The sequence below is a fragment of the Podarcis cretensis genome (genome assembly GCF_951804945.1).
Source record: "Podarcis cretensis genome assembly, chromosome: 5".
In the NCBI taxonomy this organism is placed as follows: domain Eukaryota; kingdom Metazoa; phylum Chordata; class Lepidosauria; order Squamata; family Lacertidae; genus Podarcis; species Podarcis cretensis.
Window position 1 is genome coordinate 60,910,836 of NC_137174.1, and position 17,022 is coordinate 60,927,857.

General features: G+C 43.2%; 1 long non-coding RNA gene across 1 annotated transcript in view; it reads right to left on the reverse strand.

Annotated features, from left to right (window-relative positions):
- Nucleotides 1-1,208: 1,208 nt before the first annotated feature.
- LOC307217497 overlaps nt 1,209-17,022 on the reverse strand; it is a 267,460-nt gene continuing 251,646 nt past the window's right edge. Inside the window, exons 7-10 of the long non-coding RNA XR_013839618.1 lie at nt 13,337-13,506; nt 10,765-10,948; nt 5,505-5,615; nt 1,209-3,219 (exon numbers count right to left, since the gene is read on the reverse strand). This is a non-coding gene — a long non-coding RNA (uncharacterized lncRNA). The remainder of the gene's footprint in view (nt 3,220-5,504; nt 5,616-10,764; nt 10,949-13,336; nt 13,507-17,022) is intronic.

The window sequence follows — 17,022 nt, forward strand, 5'->3', positions numbered from 1 at the left end:
GGTTCTGCCAGCAGCAACACACATGTCTGGTGGACAGAAGGGTGAGGTTTGTGTTGGTGCTTCCAACAGAACCTAGCAGAGGGGCACCTGCACTTAGTCCAATCCTTCTTCAGCCTGTCATAAGGGTTATTTTTATTATTACTGCAACCTAAGAATTATAAGCTATTAGCCTGCTAACCTTGGTGTAGCACTGAACAACCTTTTGGTCATCAACTCTATGTACAGTTCAGAAGAGCAGCAAATGCATGAAAGACAGGTGTGCGTCATTTGATAATGTTGAGAATATTTAAATACTACGACGAGAGAATAAATGCATTCCACGCATACTGTAGATGGAAACTGTCAGGGGCTCAGGAGCAGAAGCACAGGGAAGAGAGGAGATGGAGAGCGAAGGGGAAGAATCCGAGGGGAGCGTAGGAGAAGAGGACAGTGGACCGAGGGATTCCATGAGCCTCTCCAGCGAATCGGAAGATTCACAGAAGGGGGCGCCGGTGGCCAGGGCAAGGGGGGTCCCAAGGGGGACACCCCAGAAGCAAGGGGCCAGCGGGGACTCCCAGAGCAGCAGTTGGAAATCAGGACCAGCTTCCCCACCAGAGCATAGTGGGGGGGAAGAGTCACAGGTATCGGGAGTAGCGTCTCCCCCAGCAGGGAGAGGAGAGGAGTCAAGGCTGACCACGCCTCCATCGGAGAGTCAGGCAACGGAGGGGAGGTCAGATCTGGCCAGTATCCCGGAAGAGGGAAGCAGTGACAGAAGTAGTGTAACGGTCAGGAGGAAGGTCACTGGGTTGGCGCGAGAGGCAAGTTCAAATGTACAGGAGCGCGGGACAGCAGAGAATGAGGATTGGGAACCGGGTCCTAAAGCCCGCCGGAGGCAGGGGGAGGAGCTAAGCGACTCAGCGTCAGAGGAGTCCAGAAAGGGGAATGCACCAGCGGGCAGGAGGACCCAGAGGAGAAGAGAGCAGCGGAAAAGGTGGAGCAGGGCTAGGATCTTAAACTGGTGTCAGAAGGGAGGAGATTCAGACGGGACTTCGCCGATCTAGGGTTTAAGATGTAGGGCTGCGCGCTGCGGCTTTGAAATGGAAATTGAACTTCAATAAAGACTTTTGTACATTACGACAGCCTAGCGTTGGTCCTCTGTGAGCTGGGACCTAGAGGCAGCTCTGACAGAAACTATTTGTTCATTCACTGATTACCACACGTGAGCCGGAACAACATTGGCAATATCAGTGTTTTTGTTTTGCTTTTTTACCCTTGTACTTACAACAACTGCCCTTGTGCAATTCAGAGTACATAATCATGATTGGTGAAACATCATTACTAGAGAGAGCTCCCCCCCCCCTTTAAGCCCCAAACTAACAAACAATCAAGAGCACTAAAAAGTTCCAGATGGCAAGGTGTAAGCAAACTCTTCCCAGATGTAACATCTGGTTTTTTGACAAACTCCTCGAGTTGGTCCTTTCCTGAAGTCTTGCCATAAGATCAGACAATGAGCTGATGGCCTGGAATAGTGGCCTCGTTTTAGATCTGCTCCTATTTGCTCTTTTCTTTAAAGCAAAACAAAGCAACAAAATACAGAGAATTTTGTTATAAGCAACAAAAACGAAGCCCTTCCTTAAGGCTCTTCTCTCTTGTGTCGCCTCCAAGAGATGTTTTGGGGGTGGCAGTGAGGGAAAGGGCCCTCTCTGGGGCAGTGCAGTCCCCCACTATGGAATGCTGTCCCCTGGGAAGTTCACCTGGCATTGACTCTGTTATCTTTCTGGCGCCAGGCAAAAACATTTTTATTTTCTCTGGCATTTGAACTGTATTAATGGTCCATATTATAGCAGCTGTTTCTAGTCATCATTCCTATGTTAGGTGGGGTGGATATTCTTGTTTTTTTATTATTTTGTGTGCAGATTTATTTATTTTTTACTGTGTTTGTATTGCTTTTCTGGGTATCTTATTAATTTGTTATTTTACTTTTCTTGAAAAGCCACATCGTACTTTTGTAGGAAATCTATACATTTTTGTGCATTCCACAGTCTCCACTTCAACAGTCTTTGAAGTGTGCTGAGACTTTTCAGGAGATCTCCCACAGAACTATAATTCCCAGCACCCTTAACAAACTACAGTTCCCATGAATCTTTTGGGACAACCCATGTCTGTTAAAGTGCTATAAGAGTGCTTTAGACATATGGTGTGGATATAACCTAAACCTCCTTTGGGACTCATTTCAGTTGCGCGAAGTGATAAATAAATTTCATAAACTAAATTAAAGATTAGTAATGAATAAAACAAATCCATAATTATTTATGAGCTAATCACACATGGAGTCATTTTCCTCCTACGGGTGGTTTCTTATTACTCCCCCCGTTTTCTGCAGTAATAAGGAAACTTATTTCCCACTAGCCCTCTGTGTGCCTTGGATAAACATTTCCAAGTTTTTAAATGCAATGACTGAAGAATGAAACACCAGTCTAATTATTGTTCAATACTGTCTGTCAGCACCTCTTTATAATTTAGCAATACTACTAAAAGGGAAGAGCGGAGGAATAATCCTTGCAACTTCTGTTCCTCATCGCTAACATGCAGTGGTGACGAGTGCCCATTTGGATTGGTGGGGAGGAAGCCAGGGAGTCCAACAGTAGGTGGTGGCAGAGTCAACGAATGCAGAACCAGCTAATTCTAATTTTGCCCCAATCCAGCTCCCTCCTGGTTTTTAAAGGAGAAACACAGAGATGGAGACGGAAGCTATCAAGGGGTGTCTTCCTCTGGACTGGATGTATGCAAGAAGGCAGGCAGGTGGCAACAGGCCTAGAGCAGGTTGAAGTTGGTGGGGCAGAGCTCCACTTGCCCTCCTGGACCAGACTCCACTACTAACATCCCTCTGTAGTGTTACTGTGACCTCAAATTCTTAAGAAAGTTGGACCTTCAAGGAAAAGGCCTGACTTGGCTCCCATAGAAATCACTGGAAAGCTTGCCTCTGAACTCTGCGAAATCTGATTGAGTTGTGAACACGGGCTGCCTTACTGAAGTAGTTGCTTTGTCGATATTAAATTCTACGCAGCATTTGAAATCTTTTTTCAAGGCGTATTATCTGTTGAAACTTCTTTCACAGCAAGGGCATGCTTGTTTATGGAATGTCATATTTCACCTGTTGTTGAGAAATGCCCACATCTTAAAGTTGAGTGCTAGAAGAAATCTTTCGGTGACCAAATTTGCATTCGGTGTCCTTGTGCACTAGGAACAACAGAAGAAAGAAATATTGAAAACGAGGACACTGATGGTTTGGTAAATAATTCTTTGAGTGACTATGGAGGGAATGCTAGTAAATTCTACAAGTGTGCATTGGATCTGTATGAGGGATAAATGAGATGAATTGGGGTGATTCAGGGGTCTCCCCTGTCCACAAGGCAAAGGATGATGCCATTAATCTTTGCCCAAATCAAATTAGGGTCCCCACAAAGTCTCGTGTCACTGAATTGTTTCTGTACTTTTATGTACCATAGAGGTCTGCCTTTTCCTTTATTTCCATGCCTCTCTAGATTAGGGGTGGGAGACTTTTTCAGCCTGGCAGACTGGAATCTTGGGGAAAACAGCCACACATGCCCAGTTAGGGGCGTGTTGGGCAGAAGTAAGCCAATAGGACCAGAGGCTGCCAATTGCTGGGGGAGGTCCATGGCTTTTGCAAGAAGTGAGAATGTCCAAAATATTACATGTGGAGCACAGGAGACACAGCAGGATTGTTTTTTTTTTTTTTTTTTTTTTGTTAAAGCAGGTCAGCAGAGTATTTTAAAGATGAAGTTAAATGCTTTATTTAAGTTTTTTAAAATCCTATGATTTAACAAACAAGCAATCCTACCCTCAAAAAAGCCACCAAAATTTTTCAGAACTTTGGAGGCAACATTTTGGACAGCCTCAGACTGAAGGTCCACTGAATATATCCCACATTGCTAGAATCCTTCCCTTAAAAATATTCATAGTTATAAACAAGAATAGGCACTATTTACAAATTAATTACAGCTGCTGTCAAGGACAGAACAATAAAATGATAATTAATAAAGCCTACACAGGAACTTCCTCCTATAGCTGCCCGATTATAACACATCTGTAATTTATAAACATATAATATTAAAAATTGAGCATTAGAAAATAGAAGATGACATTTAATGGGACTCAGCTACAGGTGATTTTAGTTGAACAGCTTTGATAATGATGGGGAGCACCTGTGAAAGCTGTTGGCATCTTGCTGGAGGCCATATGTAATTACAGTGGTGCCTCACAAGACGAAAATAATCCGTTCCGCGAGTCTCTTCGTCTAGCGGTTTTTTCGTCTTGCGAAGCATCCCTATTAGCGGCTAAGCGGCTATTAGCGGCTTAGCGGCCTAGAAAAAGGGGGGAAAAGGGGAAAAACTTGCAAGACTCGCAAGACGTTTTTGTCTTGCAAAGCAAGCCCATAGGGAAATTTGTCTTGCGAAGCGCCTCGAAAAACGGAAAACCCTTTCGTCTAGCGGGTGTTTCGTCTTGCGAGGCATTCGTCTTGCGGGGCACCACTGTACACCAAGTCATATTGCCTCTGTTAGGCATGTCCTTAGAAGGGATTCCCTATCAGAAATACAACAAATATTTTATGCTTCCTCCTAGTGTTTTAAATGGATTTTGTTCTTTTTTGGAATCTGCATACCACATATTCAAGGGCTTCTATGGGTGGGGAAAGTCTGCAATTGCAAAATAGTAACAACATAACATTGAAACTGCTTCCTTGTGGTCCCCAGGCAATGAATTCACAATTAGCCACTAATGAATTCTCTTTAAGACTTGATGTTTTGTCTTCATATCCACCACTTCTCAGATAAAAAATACTTTTGTCACTCATTTCTATAATTTGAGTTGGGTACTGTCGGAGCGACATTTCTTTTGTGCTGGCATTTCAACTGTGTCCCCTGTTTTCAATTAGGAGCCTCTTCTCCTCCCACTGTCTAGCTACATACTGTCTTGCCTCTCTGGTCAACTGCTGCTCCAAGATGCTACCTCAGCATTTGTCCACCCCACTCCAAGTGATTGCTTCAGATGTTCAGAGAAGGATGAATAATTGCCTATTGGATTCCAGTTAGCAGAGGTCAAGGTGATATCTGCCTGGCCTCTTCTGGACTTGCCATACAACTTGCTGTTATTACATGGGTTATTCAAGCCTATAATTGGCTGAGTTCCACTGAGATGGAACCGTCTGCTTCAGTGAATTGTTTTTTTGCAGCACAGCCGCCAGGATTTTTCTGCCCTGGACAGCAGGAACAGGAGCGGTCAGTAAATTTTTACTCATGCAAACCCATTCTATTTTTAGTTATTATGTAGTAGATGAGTAATGAACAAGATCAAGCAGTGCTTTTGAAGCAAAGTGACTCCCCCAAAGCTACAGTAGTTTGTACAGCAGTGTTTTAAAATGTTGCGTTGTTGTTTTGGACTGACTGAGAGCACAAATAGTTGTGCCCCCACCATAAAATATGCTGGGAGGAATCACTGTGTACCAGAGTTTATTCTAAAGGAGGGTTTCTTCTTACAGATATCTCAGGCAGAGGCAGCCCAGGGAAAATCTTGAACGCAAATAGATGACACTCACCAAAATTAAGGAGACATTCCTAAGAATGAAGCAGAAAAACACAAGTCTTCTTCCACATGAAAAGAAAGCCTTTGAGAAATTGGAAGAGCTTTCAGCACAGCACTATTGCAGACCAGCCTTCTCCAATTTGGTGTCCTGCAGATGTCTGGGACTACAGCTGCCATCTTCCCTGACCATTAGCAAGGCTGGATAGGACTGATGGAAGTTGTAGTCCAAAATATATTGGACGACACCAAGTTGGAAGAGGCTGACATAGACTATACTGAGCCAGATGGACCGGTGGTCTTACTCAGCATAAGACAGCTGCTTTTAATCTGAGCAGCTTTCCATTTCTCCACAGAAGCTCCTAATTGAAAGTGCATCAAATGGACATCCATCAAAACTTTGAACCATGCTGGAAAACACAGAAAGTAGGGAAGATGTGTACGACTCCCCACAGATCACATTTCTGTACCAAAGCGCCACGATGAAGGACTACAGTTCTTGTGAGGTTTTTCCAGATCAATTTCCTTCCAGAAGGTGAGTCTGGATGACATTCAGAAGAATATCTGAGCAACTGGTATAGATTACTATTGCTCTTGAGGCAATGGCTTCCAAGTATCGGAGACGCCTGTGTATACTGCACATATGTTGCTTCCACTAAGGAAAAACAAGTGGGATTAGCTATAGGATCCCAGGCTCAAAATTGGTATTTTTCTTGCTGCAACTTGACTTGCTATAAAAATGGTTATGAAGACAAATTCTGTGAGCTAAACTTGGCAGCTCTAGCCTGAGGAAACAGCCTGTCACATACCCTTAAAAAAATATTGCTCTTTATACTTTGCACAATTGGCCAAATTTGTTTGAGCCATATTAGGTGCTAATTCAATGGACACAGTTAGTGTGCAATTTTTCTATTATGTAAATAGAAGCATGGGTGAAGTTTGAGCAACTGCTAAACAACGGATGAGGGAACTTGTAGTCATCTGGATGTTGATAGATTCTATTTCAATTTTTAATCTTTTGCTTGAGCCACCCCCCCCCCCCCAATTTCTATACCAGCATTCATCAGAGGATCACAGGAAAGTTTACAATATAAAAACACAAAAATGTACAACACAGTAACAAACAAAAACAATCCCCCCTCAGTGTCTCCCATCAGCCCCAGCCAGCAGGGCCAGTGATCAGGGATGATAGGAGTTGTGGTCCAATAACATCTAGAGGGCCACCAATTCTCCTTCCCTGTTCTAAACCATGAATGGGAACATCACTTGAAATCCAAATAACAGCATCAGAGTGGAGATTCTTGTTGACAGGTACAGGAAGAGTTAAACTCCCCTTTGCTATGATCCTGTGTCTGCTGTAGCTTCCCCTGAGCTGCTTTTCATTCACAGGTGCACTTTACCTGCATGCCTAAGTCTGGCCCACAGTAGTTTTCATGCAAAGAAATAAAATATAAAACGTACAAGATGCTTACCTGAAAGTTGATTGCAATTCAAAAAGACAAAACTTAGCAATCTTCACACACATGCGCACACACCTTAAAACAGCATGGACTCTATCTACAAAGCTTCTGTCACAGGATCCAGGATTGCCTACAACTCAGATAATCAAAATAATAAACTGTAAAGGGGGGCTTCCCAGATAGATGGTGAGTTAGCTGCCGCACCCCATGAGCCCACCACCAGAGTGAGCAACAGACAGAAGAGCCCACCCTCAGCACATTCGCAAAGCTTCCATCTGCTGCTGCAGAAGGAGAAAATGCAAGAATTGCCTCTAGCCAGAATTAGAGACTTTGAAAAATAACAAAGCCTGTGGCTGGCTATGCAGACCTACGGTGGCTAAGTGGTTGGGGCATCCAACATGGTTTCCAAGCCTTCTCAATGCATATATAAAAACCAGAGTGCCTGTTTCAGTTAAATTCATGTAGTGACTACAAGTGGGGCAGTTAGGAACAAGGAAGCTGCCTTGTACTCAATCAGAGCACTGGTCCTTCTAGCTCAATATTGCATGCATTGACTCTAACAGCAGATCTCCAGGCAGAAGTCTCTTCCAGACCTACCTGGCAATTCTGGAACTGAACCTTCTGCGTCCAAAACGGCTGCCCCACCGCCAAGCTTCTTCATTTTTTTAAAAGCTCTCCTAGCATATCAGAAATCACTTTCTCTCTGAATTAATTTACACTTACATCCTGCCCCTTCTCCCAGAGCTCAGTGTTAACTTATGTTTTCCCCTTCCTGCTCCCGCCCTTTATCCTCCAAACAACCCTGCAGAAATTTGGTCCTCTGTAACCAGTAGACCTTGGATTTCTTGGGCTCTCCTTCCCACCTACCTGGAAAACATGCATGCTGAAATGGGAATAAATTATGCATATTAGCTTAGTACAGTCACACCATTGAACTTATCTGTGCAAACCTGAGGGCTAGGAACATTTTAAAGAATGAAAGTCCAAATGCTCATGATTTTTTCATAAGACTCATGGCTACAGGCTTTTAAAAATAGGCTTTTACAGGCTTTTATGATTGCAGGCTTTTATCTACTTATATCCTCTCTACCACCCCTCCCTATTACAAGCCCAAGGGATAGTGTTAGCGTTCTTGCTCGCATAAATGCAGAAATTGTTACACCCCTTTTACAGTCAAATCAAAAATTCATACATGTAAATAATTCTTGCCAGCTTCTCCATTTTCTACTAGACGCATTCAAAGCTATTATCAGAATTAGCACACTTAGCTGGGTTTTGAACCCACCTTTTATCCCACAGATCTTCACCTCCAGAGCCACCACATGGGTCAAGTGACTGCATCTTGCCACTTTTATCACATTGCAACTTGCATCACATTGCATGGCAACTCAAATGGTCGCTGATACTTAAAACAACAACAAACAAACAAACAAAAAAAACCCCAGTGCATAAACATATGCAATTCCACTATGACGATCTTGCACCATTGAAACAATTCTGATTACACAATTCTGATTAAGAAGGGCTATGGATGCAGCAATGGTTCTGCCAGTGGATCCCACATCACCTGTCATAGGATAGCTTTGCCTTACGCTAGAGCTTTGTTGTTGCCATTAATTATTATTATTACTTTGAATTCTCACCTGCCCCTCACCCTAAGGTCCCAGAGTGGATGTTGAATCACCTTGTAAATGGTTCATAAGGCTGGGCTGACACAAGCTCTGCAGATTGATTTTGGAGGACAGCTGAGTTCATGCTGACCCTTGATCCCAAAACGGTAGGACTGTTTTCAATAACTAGATCCTCATGCAGTTCCATCAGGATTGCAGTAAGTCCTCTGGTGGATCCACAAGACAGCATGAAGCTATCTTACATAATAAGTGGCAGATTGAACAGCATTCTGCTATTCTAGAATGCATTCTTCTTTTAACTGTGTTTTAGTGCTCTTGTGTGAGACTCAGAGCTAAGCATAGAATATTGACTCGCTTGGGCCAGTAGAAGCAGCAGACATAGCAGTGCCTGCTTTATCTATAAACTAGGCATTAAGAGCAGGCTGTTGTCTCTGTTCTCTGTAAGTTACTGATTCTGTCAACACCACGAAGGTGAACTCAATAGGTGATTGTCACGGGGGAAGCAGTGGTGAAGAGCAAAGCAATTTGTGATTTAATTATTTTTTTGCAAGTTTCCAGTTCTCTTGTATTATACAAAATGTCAAACCCATTTTGGAAAAGAAAGCATTTCAAAAGTCTCTGCTCACTTTATGCACTGGAACTTGGAAGCCCTTTAAATTAATCATTTCTGTTGTAAGCTCAGAACATTTAGCTTCTTCCTTTTGCCTGTGGAAGAGCTATGCAAAATAGGAAAGTTTATGCACAGTCACCAAAAGATGGGAGAATTCCCCCAGCTTTTCATATCATGATGTTTTCTTCATTAGTTGGATTGCAGAATCAACTTTTCTTATGCATTTTTCTTAGGGTTGGGAGAGCAAGAGAGCTTAGATACCACTGTAGGTTGGTACTGGAGCCAACTGGGTCTTCTTCTACAGAACTTGGTCTTCACTATGGATTTCTTGCAAGCGGAATAAGATTATCAGTTTGGAAGGGAGAGCAGCTCCAGGTTTCCAGTACACAGTGCTTGAATGGTAATGAGAGCTGCATCTCATTAGGATTAGCAATGCAAAAAGGGTTCCATTTAATGAACTGCACAAACATTTTGGCAGTTGCCAAGCAGCCTATTGCGGGGCTGCTCATGCTGTTGTCGTTCCGAGTTCCTAATGAGGCTGTCCATTACCAAATTGGAATTTTGAGGGGTTATTACTTCTCCAGGAAATTGATGCCTCAATGAGACTTGGCACCTAAGCACTCATCTCAAGGAGTATGTTCTGTGATGTGTAATCTCCTTTGTGCCACGTACAAAACTTGCACTTCAGAGGTTGTGAAGGATGGCTTATACTTGCAGGAGCCTGCCCAGAAAGGCTTCATGGCTTGGGAAAGCAGACGGAAGCGGGTGGCTTGCCGAAGCCAATTTGAAAAGGCAGCCCCTTTCATGGTGTTTTCACTGAATACAAACCACATCTACATGCCTGCAGATTTGCTTGCCTTTGGTGTAAGTTGTCTACTTGCTACTCATAGAATCATAGAATTATAGAGTTGGAAGGGACCCAAAGGATCCTCTGATCCAAGTCCCTGCAATACAGGATTCTCAGCTAAAGCATCCATGTCCAACCTTGGATTTAAAACCTCCATGGAAGGAGAGCTCACAACCTCCTAAAGGAGACCGTTCCACAGTCAAACGGCTCCATATGTATACCTTATCATTGACTGTACAAGTTCATGTATGCTCCCCCACCCTGGCAAATCACAGCTGTGGGAGGGCTTTAAATCAGGAAGCTTGTGCAGGGGAAAAGGACTCGTTCCTGAACTATTATGGCCCTGTCAACTTTCAGATTTGAAAATAAGGGATCAGCAGCCTTGAAAATAAAGGATCAGCAGCCTCACCTGTCCCGGGGACAGTCTACAGGGTATCTAACAATCCGGAATAGCAGCGGGAAACAGCGGGAAATGGCGCTGAAATAAGGGAATTTCCCACAAAAAAGGGGAAGGTTGACAGCTATGGCTCTGATCTCTCTCCACACCTACTGTGATTACCTTTTTTTATAAAAATAAACAAACATTGGTGCCTCAATGGGATGGCAAGGGGGGAAACCTACCAAGAACGAACTCACCAGTTCCTGAGTTCTCGTCGCTCCCCACAATTTTAACAGACATAAAGTAAGTTGGGCCTGTGTTGGGATGGTTGGGATGGTTCTAGTCTTCCAACAAGCCATGATCTCCAGGGAATTTGGTGAAGGAGTTTCCCTGCTCCGCAACCTTCACATTAGACTGAACCTGGAACCTTAAACATGAATACTGAAATAAAAATGATAAAAATAATTTTTTTATTTGTACCCTGCCCTCCCCGGCTGGAGCCGGGCTCAGAGCAGCTAACATCATTTAAATAATACAATATGCATAAAACAAGCAATCAATCCATTAAAATGCACCCCAAAATTAATTCAAATAAATTAAAATTAAAAACTGAACAAATGACAATCCTCAGGTTAAAATTGAAAGCGGTTAATACTAGCCAGGACCAACTGTTTCCACTGATATTATAAGAACCTGTGAGAAGGCTGGGAAACCTCCTTTGTGCTTGTTCTTATACACAGAGAAAATGAGTCAGACTGAACCCCGATCAAAGGCCTGGCGGAACAGCTCCATCTTGCAGGCCCTGCGGAAGGATGTCAAATCTTTCAGGGCCCTAGTCTCTTGTGAGTGAGTGTTCCCCCAGGCCAGGGGCACAGCTGAAAAGGCCCTGGCTCTGGTCGAGGCCAGTCTAATCTCCCTGGGACCCAGAATCTTCAAGGTGTTGTTATTTGTAGACCATAAGGTCCTCCGTGGGGCATACCAGGAGACCACATCAGCAATGGTCAGGTTTATGAACAATGAATGGACTGGGGCTGAGGAGCAAGGTTGAGGACACCTACCTGGAATTAGGTTTGTGGTTGCGGCATCACACCCCTACTTTTTGGTCATGTCCATGATGGGTACTGAACACACTTTGTGTTCTCTGATGGAGAAATGCTTGCAGTCTAAAAAGCATTGTCTGTCCGTCCCCCGCAAGTGGGGTCAGCACAAGGTTTCAGGACGTGAACACATCCCATTGCAATAGATGTCCAATTTAAACAGCTACATCAGATTTTACTTTTTTTCTTGCCCAAAGCAAATCTCCCCAAATAAAGAATGATAGTTGAAACGAGCAATGGCATTTAGTAGATATGCTAATTAATATCTAACAGCTATTTTCTTTGGTGCAATTAAATCCAGGCACATCCTTTTAAATTTTTAGTGCTTTTAATCAAATGGCACCTTCATTTCTTTGGCTAACCATTTCGCACACAATAGTTAAAAATACAAAGTAAATGCTCCGCAGCAAAGTATACTGGAATTTAATGAAATTGTAACAACTGTCCTACTGAATCTAATTTAGGTGCTTATTTCAGACGCTTCATTTAATGTGTTAACAAAATAAATTGCGTGTAATTGGAAGCATCAATACTGCAATGAAGGTTACTGAATTAGCAATGGGATGCAGGCAATAACACATTGGTATTAAAGAGGCAAAAGCAATGTCAATTCTTTTCAATTTAAATAATTAGGGAGGGGGAAGTGGTTCAAGGTATAACATTAGTCTTTGAGTCCTCATTGTTTATCTTTGCCATATTCTGTTTTCTTCCCAGCATGTTGTATAAGTTATCACTTTAAGATAATTCGGTTTTGAAGGCCAAATCCGCAATTAGACCCAGGGGCTAAAGTACAAATTGAAATAAATGTATACAAGATTCATAACCGCTCTATATCTATAGTGTATAGGTCAACATTTTCAGTTCTTTCAGTTGCTCATTTTCTGCCTACCAAAGACAATATATTTTAAAGCCCAGCTTTCAAGAATTATTAATCATTTACTTTGGGGAAATCAGACTTGTGAGGAGTCTCAGCTGACTCCCAAACTCTCTGGTTCTGGAAACGGTACATTCACAATTTAACTAAGTACTTTGTAAAGTTCTTTTAAACATAAACGGTTTAAAGGATGCCAATTTCTTTTTCAGCAGTGTCTGTTTCCTGTGAAGTGTATCATGGGGGGGGGGGGCAATGAAATAAGTATTCTGAGTAGGGATGCCACCAAACAATGACTTTAAAAATGGATTCTGTGGCCATATCTGAAGTTACCCTGTGCAAAGAGGATGATTCCATGGGATTTGAAGAGGTTATATGTGTTGAATGTGCTTCAAATGTACAGTGTGGATTTGCCCAAGACCTGGAAGGCAGCAAGTTCTCAGTCTAGGCTTAGTATTTCACCTTATTTTATATGCTTAGTTGTCAAACATAGGGAAGGTAAATGGACCCCTGACCATTAGGTCCAGCAGTGGCCGACTCTGGGGTTGCGGCGCTCATCTCGCTTTATTGGCCGAGGGAGCCGGCGTACAGCTTCTGGGTCATGTGGCCAGCATGACTAAGCCGCTTCTGGCGAACCAGAGCAGCACACGGAAATGCCGTTTACCTTCCCGCCGGAGTGGTACCTATTTATCTACTTGCACTTTGAGATGCTTTCGAACTGCTAGGTTGGCAGGAGCAGGGACCGAGCAACGGGCGCTCACCCCATTGCAGGGATTCGAACCGCTGACCTTCTGATCGGCAAGTCCTAGGCTCTGTGGTTTAACCCACAGCGCCACCCGCGTCCCTTCTTGTCAAACATACCATGTATGAAAAAATATAATGCAGTGAAGAAAGGTTTTGATTCCGGAGAGCTGCCCATTAAAGGAATGATTCTACAAGGCTTATTCTGAAGGCTGTGGGTGGAATAAGCTCTCCCATGCAAAGGCAAATCTAGCCCAGACAGCATCTCACTTTGATCAGTCATGATAGGCCTGCAAAGAGAGATAAAAGATTATTTATTAAGGGTGAGTGAAAGGACTCACAGCCATTTTAGACACCAAAGGGCTCATCATGCATTACTGGATCGTAAATTCTATGATGTTTGCACAATGAAATGAATTTGATTTGGCTAATTATATCTGCCAGTGGTTGCTGACATCTAAAAACGCTTTGTTATTTAAGTGCTGGTGGTCAGAATGATGTTAATATGGGATATTTGAGTCTGAACCAGATAGTTTGTATATTCATTTTAGAGAAGACTATGAATCGTGCCTGCATATGCTAATTAAATAATGAGTTTTCTTCCTTAGGAGAATTTTGTGCAGCTGACTAAATGGATAATACGCTTTTCACAACTGGAGATCCATGAAACTTCACAGTACATACACAGATGCAGTACATACTGCAGTGGTATCTGTTTCTCACACCCACACTCCCTTAAGAATACCCTGCAGTAATATTACTTAAGCCTGCCAGAGACCACCTTATACCTTGCATATTCCGTGGGTCACTGTGTTCTGCTGCCGAGCTTTTCCTTGAAGTTCCTGAAATATCGGAAGCAGGGCTTTCAGTGAAGACTGCTCCTGTCTTGGGGAATAGCATCTTGTTGAGATACATCAGGTGCCTGCTATTTGTAGTTTACAGGGGGAAATGAAGATACAGGCAGTGACCATTTTGCACAGGGGTTCCTTTCCTGCCTCCCACGCTTATTAGTGCGTTGTGCCCCACCCCATTCTGCCCTCTTCTGGATCAAAAAGGACCCATTTGTCAGCATCAACTGGAAATGCACAAAATGGTCACTGGCTGTACCGTTTTGATAAGTTTTTCCAGCTGGATGAGTAAAATTGAAGTCTGTGCCCTGGGTGTTTATTGTTATAGCTTTACACTCATTTTTAGCTGTTTTAATTCAGGTGTGGGGAACCTGTGGCCCTCTAAATGTTGCTAAACTCCAACTTCCATCATCCTGGACTGTTGGCCAGGCTGGCTGGGCTGATGGAAGTTGGAATCCAACAACAGCTGGAGGGGCACAGGGTTCTAGTTTAGAGTACTGTTGTAAATCACCTTGAAATTTATATGAAAGGCATTAAGTAAGTAAGTAAATTGTCCCAAGGGTTCACTAACTGTACAGAGCCCTAGAGCATCACATTTCCAGCGAATATATAAAGTAGTACAAGTGTAGCCATAAGAAGGCATGGCAGAATTTAATGCGTATAAAGGAGTTCTAATTCCCCAACTAAGGAATAAGAGCATGAGATACAGATTTCCACTGAACCAGGACTACAAGCTTTCTTTCAAAAAACTTGCAACAGGCTAAACTCCAGGCTCCTGTATATGTATAACTCCCTGCACTGAGATTGTAGAATCTACTGCTCAGTGCTTTTTTCTTTAAAAAAATGTTTAGGGGCACTCTCATTTTCCTACTCATATTGAAATATTGCCCCTCAGTGAGGCCAGACTTAGATTCACAAAATGTTTAGGGGTATGCGTACCACTGTGTCTGACACACAGAGAGACAGTTCTGAGCAAGTGCCATCCTGCCTGCAAGTCTGTCAGCAGTTGCCATTGTTCCTCCTCCTAGTTTTTTTGCACACATCCACAAATGCGTTGAAGGAGGCTTACCTCTGTCACACACACCTTGCAGCCCCTGATATTTGTGTGGGTGAAGCAGGCATGGCCCACAGGGGATTCCAGTCCTTATCCCCTAATCCTTATAGTCCTAAGAGGCTGACCTAGGGAAGCCCACTTCACCATCCAGTTAATGCCTCAGGGTGCTCACAAACACCTTCCTATTCCCTTCTTACCTGCACTGACCCAAAATCCAAAAGGAACATCTATGGGCAAGCTGAAGGGGCAGGCTGCTACTTGGAACAGAGCAGCTATTAATGCTACATTGCAACCGAAGAAGGCTAGACATGCTACCCTGCCTTAAAGAAATGCTTAGGGGGGAGCTTTTAAAATCAGAGCCCCCCTCTCCAATTGGCCAGGCTGTACAAGGCTGGTGCAGCAGTAGTTCACCATTAGCACATTTTGCCTTGCCCCCACTTGCCCCCACTCCTATTGGGGATAGAATTTAAACTGCCTTTGCATTTTAACAATAAAATACCTAATCTGCAATTTTCAAACCAATACGCAAATCAAAACACGATTAGCCTTCTAAATTGACACTTCGCTGAATTTTGTGACGCAGTTCTCCAACCAGAAAATGTGTACATTAGTAGGGCATGCATGGGGGGGGGGGCTTAATCTAGACCAGTAGACATCTAGACCTCTACTGCATTGTCATCCAGTTGGGAGTTTGGTGAAGGAAGGTTCAATTCCAATTTCTATGGCAGGGATAGCTCAGTAAGTAGAGCACAAGACTCTTAATTTCAGGGTAATGGGTTCAAGCCCCATGTTGGGCAAAATACTCCTACGTTGCAGGGGGTGGACTAGATGAGCTTTGGGACCCCTTCCGACTCTACAATTCTATGATTCTGTGATCTTGCCAATGTTACTGTCCACTTGCTGTTAGACAAGGTCTTTCAATCAAGTGCTGTGATAAGTGTCACGGGGTGAATCATTGGTGTGGAAGGCTAAGAGGGTGGGTGCAACAAACATCACAAATTTGAAACCTTAAGAATAATCCTGATCATTTGTGGCAACTGTGTTCTAGATGAATATAAATACCAACAGGAGAAGATTAATCAAACTTCCCCCCCCAAATGAGCAGTGATGGAGAAGAGAAAGAGGTGTAGTGGAAATGAATTGGAATTACACATTGCAAACTGTTCTCATAATAAAATCTCTCTTATATTAAAGACTGCAAGGAAAGCTGCATTTTGCAATAAATCTTAAAATCCTGAAGAGAGTCTGAAGATTTTGTGGCTATTCAGCAAACTATGTCATTAAATGTTGGAAGACCCATTTAAACACAATCTCCCAGATTGTTAGCTCATATACAGATCTGGCAAACCTAGGCTGAAATCCTAGCTCTCATTACCAATTCTGTCCGCCTTCACTAAGCTGTTTCGGACCTGCTCATTGAATATCATAATATCACTGAACAAAGGCCACCTGCCATCCAAAAATGGCTGGATCCAGTGACAGGAAAACACAGCAAAGTTGCTCGTGTAGGGAGTCTCTCTCTAAAGCAGGGATGGGTAACCTCTGCATTGTGCATAAGATTTGTGAACATCCCAGCTGTCCTTTGGAAAGGAGCCTGGACTCTGTGGCCTTTTTTATCTCTCCCATCACTATGATAATTTGAAACATCTTTTAAGCAAGCTTTGATCTTGCTTAAAAGAACTGATAGTAAATGAACAGATTCATATGCAGAATTCTTAACATGCCGCCACATGTAGAAAACCCTCTCCTTTCCCCTGGGGACCCAAAACAGAGAACCGTAGCTTGATAGAACTTGTTATGCTTCCTTCAGGGGCAGACCTTAGTAATATGGTGCCCTGTGTGGAGGAACCAGCCATACTGTGGGAGGAGCTTATCAGAGCTTGCAGGGCAGCAGCTGAAGAAGG